The sequence below is a fragment of the Rhinopithecus bieti genome, unplaced genomic scaffold (assembly GCF_001698545.2).
Source record: "Rhinopithecus bieti isolate Rb0 unplaced genomic scaffold, ASM169854v2 scaffold_18504, whole genome shotgun sequence".
Classification (NCBI taxonomy): domain Eukaryota; kingdom Metazoa; phylum Chordata; class Mammalia; order Primates; family Cercopithecidae; genus Rhinopithecus; species Rhinopithecus bieti.
Window position 1 is genome coordinate 1,311,827 of NW_016809260.1, and position 9,464 is coordinate 1,321,290.

Below are 9,464 nucleotides of genomic sequence, written 5' to 3' on the forward strand. Positions count from 1 at the left end.
AAAAAAAAGGAAACCATATCTTAATAAAAAGTCATGAAAATGTATACCTGTGCTTTCTCATGAAGGTTTTATAGTTTAAGCTCTTACATTTAGATCTAGAGTTCATTTTTTAGTTCATTTATATTTGTGTGAGAAAGGGGTTTCAGCTTCATCTAGTTGTACCAGCACCATTTATTGAAAAGCCTAATCTTGGCCGGGCGCGGTGGCTCAAGCCTATAATCCCAGCACTTTGGGAGGCCGAGGTGGGCGGATCACTAGGTCAGGAGATCGAGACCATCCTAGCTAACACAGTGAAACCCTGTCTCTACTAAAAAGGACAAAAAAATTAGCCAGATGTGGTGGAGGGTGCCTGTAGTCCCAGCTACTCGGGAGGCTGAGGCAGGAGAATGGCGGGAACCCGGGAGGCGGAGCTTGCAGTGAGCTGAGATCCGGCCACTGCACTCCAGCCCGGGCGACAGAGCGAGACTCCGTCTCAAAAAAAAAAAAAAGAAAAAAAGAAAAGCCTAATCTTTCCCCCACTGAATTGTCTTAGTACAATTGGCTGTAAATGTAATGTTTTATTTTTGGCCTCTCAATTCCATTCTATTGACTTGTATGTCTATTTTTAATGTCTTGATTTTTATGTCTTGATTAATGTAGTTGTGTAGTGAGTTTTGTGATAAGTGTGAATCCTCCAACTGCTTTTCTTTCTCAAGATTATTTTGGCTATTTGAAGTCCTTTACATATCCATATGAATTTTAGGATATACTTGTCAATTTCTGCAAAGAAGGCAACTGAAATTTTGACAGAAATTGCATTTGATCTATAACTAACTTGATTTAAACTTTTAAATATATATAAATATGATATGTAGATCTCCAGGCCCCACAAATAGATTGGACTTTATATTATTTTTATGACTCATTGTGATTCTATGAAGAAGATATTATTAAGAAACTTCCTCAAGATCACACAGTTAGAAAGTGGCTGAAATGAGATACCAACTCTTGTATGTGTAAACTACAATCCTCTCATAGTATCATGCCATCCCTAATAATAACATCTTATAATTTTTTGAGCTGTGTATTATCTTACATATTCTCATTACTCACAAAGTTACATAAATTAGAAAATATAAAAATTATCTCCTGATTTGCTGCCATAGCACCCCATGTACACTCCTATTATCATAGCTCCTCCTCACACTGTATTCTACTTGCCTGTTCTTTACCAGACAGTGAGTGCTTTAGGAGCAGAAATATGTCTGGTTCTTATATCTCTGGTGCCTGGAGAAATGCCTGGTACTAGAAGGGGCTCTGTGATAGCTGACTGAATAAATGATTGTGTTATACATTCTTCCCTTAGGATTCAGAGGCTGGCATTGCAAGTTCCCCTGTACTTGAGTGTGGTTCATTTTCCCAACTACTGTGGGGAAGCTCAAGACAGAGACCAGAGCCTTGCTCTTAATGGGTACTCAGCACATAAGATCAGGTCCAGGCTGCATTCTTCCTGGGTCCAAGGAGAAGAGCCAAGTCAACTCGTTTTGAGAAAACCAGCACATGCCATTCACAACAGAAAAAACATAAATGACTAATGAATGTAAAAAGGTGTCTAATCTCACTATTGATCACAGAGACACAAGTGAAACAAGAATTTGTCTTTGACCTATAAAATTGCAAAGATTAAAAGGTGATAATACTCAGTGTAGTAAGAACGTAAGAAAATGGGTCCTTGCTGGGAATGTAACTTGGTAAAAGTTTTTTGAAGGGCAATTTGGTAATGAATGCCAAGTTATAAAATAGGAATATGCTTAGATACATCAATTCTGCACTTTGAACAAGTGCACAGTGCTGGAACAGCCAGTCCTCCTTGGGCCCCTGGCACTCTTCTTCTGGGTGTGGTAGGGCTGCAAGACTGATTGCTCTGTTACAGGGCAATTTCTCAAGGTTATTTTATGTGCTGGCAAATTTGAGAGATAAGGTACAATCTTCCTCCACACCAAGAGTAGGCTTATATACTGCTTGCTATAAAGCAATAGATTCCCAAAGCTCAGTGTTCCTTAGATATAACACAAACCCCCTGTGCGCATAGCATCCATATGGCCTGTGTTGTGGCACCCTATGAGACTTGGTGGCAAAGGAAATCAACATAAACAAGTTGATGCTCATGTTGTCTGCTGTGCAATGAGTAACAAGGTCCTTTGTCCCTTAAAAATGTTATCATCCCATTTTCTACAGATAAGTAAACTGGGGTTCATTAAAATTAAATAGCCAGCCCAGAGCACATGGTTATTTACACGGTCATCCATTGCAGATGGAACCAGAGCCCAGGGTGACTGACTGAGCCTCAGCAGCTAACCACGGATCATTTGGATAAGCAATATGAGAGACTGATAGAGAAGAATCACAGGGCAAACTCTCACAACAAACTTTATGTAATTAGCCTGCTGGATTGTCTGGCACTCTCCAATCACACTGAAAAGCATCCAAACTGTTGCCATGACCTGCTGAATGCTCGTGGCTACTGGGTCACGCACTAGAACGGTGGTTCTCAGAGTATGGTCCCCAGACCAGAAGCATTGGCAGCCCCTATAAGTTAATATAAATGCAAATTCTCAGGCCTCCTGGATTTGCTTAATCCAGACCTCCTGGAATTGCTAAAACACTGCAACCTGTGTATTCATAAGCCTTCCGGGTGATTCTGAGGCACACCCAAGTTTGAGAAGACACTGCTCCTGTGCAGGCTGCAAAACTCCCCTTCCTTCAGCTGAGCTGCGTCCTTACTGAGACTGCAGAGCTAGTTCTCACACCGTTCATGACAATTGTACTTGTCACTCGATTTACATATTTCAGTTAATGGTTATGTTTACCAGTGAAGTATGAGGGGCAAAAGAAAGGGAATGATTGTTTCTGTGACAACCACGCTGAATATTTTAGAAAGTCAGTGAACATAAGTCACTAAAAAATGTTCTTGAAAGAGAAAAATTGGTGAACGTCTACTGTTTTGTACTCTTTTGTGAGTCGTTATTCATTCCACTTTAAATAAACCGTATCTGGAGATCAGAAAAAATAAATGTGGTTTAGACAAGTAATGTGGAACTAAATACCAAGCAATGATTCTATATTCAAGAAAAGGCAGGGCTACATCAAAAGATTTGCAAATGAATATGCATTTACATGTTTTAAGTTAAAATGTTTAGGCCGGGTGCAGTGGCTCACACCTGTAATCCCAGCACTTTGGGAGGCCGAGGCGGGCGGATCATGAGGTCAGGAGATCGAGACCATCCTGGCTAACACGGTGAAACCCCGTCTCTACTAAAAAATACAAAAAACTAGTCGGGCGAGGTGGTGGCGCCTGTAGTCCCAGCTCCTCGGGAGGCTGAGGCAGGAGAAGGGGTAAACTCAGGAGGCCCCGGTGAACTCCGGGGAATGGTCGGAAGGCTTGCCAGGTGGAGCCCTGAAGAATCCGGCCACTGGACTCAGGCCTGGGGACCGGCCAGAGGGAAGACCTCCCGTCTCAAAATAAATAAATAAAATAAATAAATAAAAATAAATAAAAAATAAATAAAAAATAAAAATAAAAAAATAAATAAAATGTTTAAGGTATATGTGTATTTTTTATAATTTCACATTTAACTGACTCTAAAAAAATTAGTTGACTGACTTCTAGCCTCCACTATGTCGGGGAGAGAGCCTCCCTTGGATAGGATTTAAATCCTGATAAGAGATAACAACCTAGAATGGGGGAATAAGATACAACCAACTTCTTTCAATTGCTGTTCCTTTCATTCTTGGCTCATGAACAAAGGTTTGGTTCTCCCCTCTTTGCTTCTATGTCTCTGAACCAAGAGGATACCATCGTTAAACAGCTATACCCTTGTAGCCTTGAAAAGCTATTATCAGGAGCATGTTTAATGGTAATACATGGGACATGTCCTAACATCCATTATTAAGCCCAGTGGTTGATCAGTTTGCCTCTTGGGCTCTGGTTAAAAAAAAATTATTTGTCCTGCTCAAGAGTGCAGAAGCATGCAGGACAGTGATGAGAAAGAAGTGAAGCCATTTATCCCAGAGACAGAAGCCATTGTTCTCCTCATCCTACCCTTCTCCTTTGAGAACCCCTTCCTCACCTCCTTCTCTTGTGGGCTCCCGTGTTGGCCCCCTCCCTTAGTGTGTTGGACCCAATGGAAACTTAATTTCTGCTGGTCAATCTGTTCATTTTCCTGCAAATGGGGATTAGGCACATGCAAACTCTAAGTCTTTATTGATTGTATGAATTGGAAGGGAAGCAGGACTAGGGCTGGTGCAGTGGCTATATCCTCCATACGCTGGGATAAGCAGAGAGAGCCAGCCTAGAAGAGAGAGAATGAAGCCTTTGCTCAGAGAAAATTGGAAACGAGAGATCCTGTGACCTTGGACAGAGTAACTTGGGGAAGCTAGTTAAGTTTCTTGTCTTTAGGAACTGTAAGCTACCCACATCACCCGCATCCTTCTAATAAATTGCTTTTTTTTTTCTCCTTAACCTCATTTTACTAGGCCCCTGTTCCTTGCCTGACGCTATTCTTGGAGCAACAAGTACTTAGTGCCGGGCATCTCGGTGAGTATATTGAAAACACACATTGGCAATTCTATGACAATGACTTTTGTTGTTTAAAATCTGAACTTTAAGTAGTTGCAGATAGGGGTCATTTACTAACTAGCAACAGGGGTCCTCACACAGAGAGGTGACATCTCAGTTTGAAACAGGAACAGCCTGGGAATCATTAAAAATCAAAGATAAGCAGAATTCGGATAACGTGTTACAGAAGAGACGTTTACTTAAGCAGAACAGAGACTCTTAGACTACTCTCTTAGCTATTCTTTGCCAATGATGTTATAAAGCTATTAAGTTTTGAAAGAATTAGACGTTTACATCAGGGACATTGTATAGCATTTGTTTATTTTTTATACATAAGCATAGCTAAATTAGTTCTTATTTTATAGTGTTGATGTAATCATTACTTGTTTGCGGGGTGTGTGTGTGTGTGTGTGTGTGTGTGTGTGTGTTTCAGCCAAGGAACAGACTTTTGGTGTAATAGTTTTAATATAAGCAGAGTACATTCATTTCAATTCCTTTTTTGCTTTTGCAGAAAACATACAAAAGAGAGTTAAGGGATTAAAAGTGCAGAATCTGGTTTTAGACAGACACGGTTTCAAAATCTGGCTTTGCTACTGTTAGCTGTATGACCTTAATTGACTTATCTAACCTCTCTAGACCTCCCTATATTAAAAGTGGAAAGTAGTAATTTCCCTGTAATAGGACCATCCTGAGAAAGAAGCAAGATATATGTGTAAAGCAATTTGGCAGGTCTAGTACACAGTAAATGCTCATAATGATAGCTTTGTGGCAGCTCTATCCTCTGACAGATCGCACATATTGAGTGCTGAGTTTGTGCCAGCTCCTTACATCTATACTATATTCATTTTTTGATGCAATTAAAGCTTTCATTTGTTATGCATATTGGCACCAAGATTTATTCTTTGTCCATGTATTTTGTTTTCCTATTTTTATCCATCCCCAGACTTGACATGGGTACTATGAACATATTCCATATGAACCAATCACACAAGACCTGTAGTCCAGATAGAAATTAGCTACCTTTCTTGTTTTACGAACAACTTGGTAATATTATGTAATTATATATTTTTGAGTAGACATGCTTTATACTTAGGAGCATACATATATGAGGTATATAATATTTTAAAATAAATTTACTGAAGATATGCAAGAAAATGCCTCATTATTTTATAATAATCTCTTTTCTCTTTCTCCTTCTTTCTCTAAAAAGAAAAAAAATCACAATACTATAAAAAAAAAAAGCTAAATTACTCCCCATCCAATGGCATTTGGCAATTCCTTAAAATCATCTGTCCCCCTAAATCTAAAAAATTTTCCACCCCAGTATATTCAAAAGAATATGCTATGAGTAATAACCAAGGAAGAGGTCAAGAGAATCTTTTGTGCCCTGGGATATTGGTTTCTTAAGCTACAACACTGAGGGCAGAGAGGACCACACTTACTTTTGGCACATGGGTTAAATCTTGCATATCACTTCATAGTTGCCCCTCGCACACATCCTGTGGTATGCCACCCACACCCAAGCTTAACTCTGCATACCACCTTCCCCAAAGATTCTCAGTGTTCTCAACTGTTTGCAGCTCTGGTCGTATACTGTGGCAGGACCTCATCTTGTGACCACAGTTCCTCAAGAAGAGCTTCATTGTTTGACTTCTGCTCCCTGAGCTTGTCTACCTACTGCAGTGTGTATTCTTGCATTTAGTCCATGGGAACATACTTTCTTTTTATAAATTAGTGTAAAGTATCATGCATGGGTTTAGGGAAAACATAGTATTATGTAGTGCCATATACAGACAACACACCATTAACTAGACCAGAGTTATATAAGAACAGCATGTTGTTATGTTTTATTCCCAAGTATTAAGAAAGCTCATGTGAGATTATTCTCTGCACCTTAGCATTTTATCATTTTCATCTTTAACACATTATCTTGTCCTATTTCTATTTTTTCCCCACATCAAATTTCTGAAGGGAATTTTCAAGCCAAATATATATATATAATATACATGTACATATACATACATATATATGTATAGTAGATCATAATTCAGAAACTGTGTCTTTGCCATAAGTTAACCTGAAAAAAACTCAATTCACCCACTTTGAAGATTAACTACTTCATCACATGTAACCAGTGAGTGAGGAATAAGGGGCAGGTTCATTTTCATCTCAAATTTTTTATAACCTCAAAAATAAAAGTTTACCCTATTCTCCACTGGAATTATGCAAATACATAAAATATGAAGTATCCACACTCAATACTGAATATACCATATGTCAAACTACTGGTGGATATTTTTCTTTCTCTTGCTTAATCAGCTGTATGTTGAGAAATTTGTATATTGGGCAGATAACAAATGATTGCCACCTGGGGGTTGCCAACATACCAAATTTTCTTTTATCTGTTCAGAAACATCAGTGTGCAGTTATCTAATCATATTGATATTCTGATATTAACATATGTTATATAATCTTTCTGTGCCTTTCTTGATGGGATCAGATTCTGTACCACACAAGTCACAGTATTTCAAAAAGCTATTGTGAAAGTAAAGCTAAAGGCAACAAAGGAATGAGTCATTAGTCATTGGGTTTTGTTTTTTTTCCACCTATGTGTATCATATTCTAAAATGAATTAAAGATGAGCAATTATCAGATGTAATTCTGAGCTCATGTTCTCACACTGTCTGATGGGCGGAATTTTCACAAGGGATGTGCTGTCATCATTTTGTCAGGACCTTTGGAGACAAGTTCAAGGGTAATGGTTAGTCAGCATAAATATCAAAATGCCCAATAATAAAACATTTTATCCATCTGGTTTTAATCACAAGCCTCTTTAATCTAAATGATTATTGTATTGTGTTTCATACATATTCTGTAAGGATCAAACTGAGTCAATGCCTCTAAAGAGGAAAATAAAATTTTAGCCCTATAAAAAATTGTTAAGGTCAGGTTTATATACCTATTATGAATTTAAAATATTTCTTTGCTTTAAGCAATATTGCCTCCTTGAAAGCATTGTTTTCAAGAAAAGAAAATAATTTTCTACTTTCTAGTTTGCAGAAAAGTTAATATTATCAGAGAATCATTTAACAAAAAGATACCAAGCTCTACTAATTTAACAAATCATTCTCCATTAGACTGGAACTATACAGGAGATGGTAATTAGAAACTGTCTTCCTTGCCATTTGTCTTCATTAGCCCTAGCTCAGTCTATGGCCAGATTATATCCTTCTCATATGTTAAATTGACAATCAACCATCATTGAAGGTAAAATGAATAGTAATGGGCCACCTTCTGACCACAGGACACCTAGGCATGCTGTTTCTTCCACAGGGAAAACCCTTCGCTATTCCTTTAGCACAATCTATAGTCCTTAGCTTGCTTTTCACTTCCTCCTGGAAGCCTTCTCTGACCGCCCTGACTAGGTCAATAACTCACTTCCACATTAGATGCTCTCACAGCATCTATTTTGCATCTTATAGCAAAATAAAACTTAAACTGTAATATTAGTGAAAGCCTGAAGGGAGCCATCTATTTACAAAATATATAATTTTTTAGTCATTCCCAATTTAAAATTCCTCATCTGTAGCTTGGGCACTGTTTTCTCTACAGCATGCTGTCTGCCATTTTATTTTAGCTATGAGGCTGCAGTCAAGTTGGAGGAAAACATGACATAAGATTAGGCAGCCCCAAACTCTAGGCCTGGGAAATTATGGGAAGAGAATGAAAAAGGCAGGGAGCCCCAGTTCTCCTCTACAGGCTTTAACTGGAAGCATGGTAGATGAATTAAGGGGCAGATGCTCATCCAACTCATGTTTGGAACACAAAAGAGGCAATTCTCTCTCCATTTGCCCCACAAAACGGGGAGGTTTACGAATCTATTGTGTAGCCTCATTAGACAGAGAGAGGGCTGGGATTAACTTTACCAATTCTCTATTAGTTTCCAGGTGTCAGGTCCCAGAGATTCCTATACAACACAGGGGACCCTGTGAAGAAGCCTGTGTTGAGAGCAGGCAGCCTTAGTAGGTGTTGGTATGGTGAGGAAAGAAGTCATCCTGCTTCAGAGGCTGTACGGTAGATTGCTTAGTCAAGGTTTGGATGGGGCATGTGGCAGAGATTCAGAGGGTCCACAGCACTGGCAAAAGCCCAGGTGAGGCTGCAGCAGAGGCACTGCCAGGCCCTGATCCAACTAGAAGAACTGGGCCTGTGGATCACAAACAGAGCTCCACCAGCCTCAGGCATCAGCCACTCATGCCTGTGGGGCAGGATGTGGCTAGCACTCAAGAGACACCACTGAGGACACCAGAGGACACTTCCTGGATTCAGTGATTTCATCCTTCTGTCAAAGCACCTGGTCCTACACCCAGATATAATTTTAGAGAAGGTCACAGGAAAGGGACAAAGTGCTCAGGAAGACTAAGCATTTACCTAAAGAGGATGGCATACACACACACACACACACACACACACACACACACACACACACACTCTATAAACCAGCTCTGTCTACTTACACTGTTTAAACTAAAAGAAACTGAAACATCTTTCTTTCCTTTTTTTTTTGAAGCCGAGTCTCACTCTGTCGCCCTGGCTGTAGTGCAGCAGTGGTGTGATTTCGGTTCACTGCAGCCTTCACCTCCCAGGTTCAGGCGATTCTCATGCCTCAGCCTCTTGAGTCAATGAGACTACAGGCACGTGCCACCACACCTGGCTAATTTTTGTATTTTTAGTAGACATAGGGTTTAACAATGTTGGCCAGGCTGGTCTTGATCTCCTGGCCTCAAGTGATCCACTCTCCTCGGTCTCCTAAAGTGCTGAAATTACAGGCTTGAGCCACCATGCCCAGCAACATCTTTCAATTGTCACA

At 39.6% G+C, this 9,464-nt stretch overlaps 1 long non-coding RNA gene across 1 annotated transcript in view; it reads left to right on the plus strand.

The window, feature by feature from the left end:
* LOC108540008 (uncharacterized) overlaps window positions 1–7,177 on the plus strand; it is a 33,501-nt gene extending 26,324 nt beyond the window's left edge. The window contains exons 4-5 of the long non-coding RNA XR_001888547.1: window positions 4,516–4,576; window positions 7,008–7,177. This is a non-coding gene — a long non-coding RNA (uncharacterized LOC108540008). The remainder of the gene's footprint in view (window positions 1–4,515; window positions 4,577–7,007) is intronic.
* Window positions 7,178–9,464: the final 2,287 nt, after the last annotated feature.